Source organism: Echinops telfairi, unplaced genomic scaffold (assembly GCF_000313985.2).
Source record: "Echinops telfairi isolate 266 unplaced genomic scaffold, ASM31398v2 ScPeMD7_34;HRSCAF=130, whole genome shotgun sequence".
In the NCBI taxonomy this organism is placed as follows: domain Eukaryota; kingdom Metazoa; phylum Chordata; class Mammalia; order Afrosoricida; family Tenrecidae; genus Echinops; species Echinops telfairi.
In genome coordinates, this window is record NW_022103931.1 from 2,245,737 (window position 1) to 2,246,499 (window position 763).

The 763-nt window shown below is 59.4% G+C and overlaps 1 pseudogene; it reads right to left on the reverse strand.

The window, feature by feature from the left end:
- Positions 1 to 363: 363 nt before the first annotated feature.
- Positions 364 to 744, reverse strand: LOC101651632 (annotated as a pseudogene).
- Between the last annotated feature and the right edge of the window lie 19 nt (positions 745 to 763).

A 763-nucleotide genomic window follows, 5' to 3' on the forward strand; every position in this document is an offset into this window, starting at 1 on the left:
TTTCTTTTTTAATGCTTCTTTTATTTATATGTATATTTTTTCCTTTGTTGGCTGGTTTATTTTGCTGCTCTTTTTCTTTTTTTTATAAAGCGTTTTATTTGGAATGAAAATATAGAGCGCAGCCCCGTACTCGGGGACAAGGCAGTGGTCCCTTGGAGTCCAATCGAGCCTGCCTGGGGCAGAACCCCCCACAGTGACAGTGAGCGCAGGGGCTGCAGCTGGCCCTCAGGATGGGCCAGGCCGCCCTGAAGTAGCCCCAGAGGTGCTGGCAGCCAGGCCCCCCGCCCCCCCATGTGACCTGCCAGAAGCCTAGTGAGAAGGGGATGGTGCTGGAGGCTGGGTGGCGTCCCTGGGGGCGGGGTTCTAGGCGACCCCGTTCTCCAGGCGGCCTAGCTGTTCCTCCAGGCGGCTGATTTCGTTCGTTCTGCTCCTTGACCAGCGTCCGCAGAGTCCGGAGCTCCTGCATCACCTCTTCTAGCTTCCTGGCCTCCCCTGTTCCGACCAGGCTGCTGCTGGTAGTGGTCAGGGCGGGGGTGGCGGAGGGCCGGCTGTCTGACAGCACATTCTGCCGGCTGACCTTCAGGTCTCCCTGCTTGCTGGGGACGTAAGCCTCCCGCAGGGAGATGAGGATGGGGTCAGCATCCCGGCCGCTCACCCACTCCTCTGCTTCCAGGGCCGCCTCGGGCCCTGCTGTGTCAGGGTGCAGGTCATCCGGAAAAGGTCCGACTTTCTTGGCACAGTCATGACAATGGGCTCACACTTG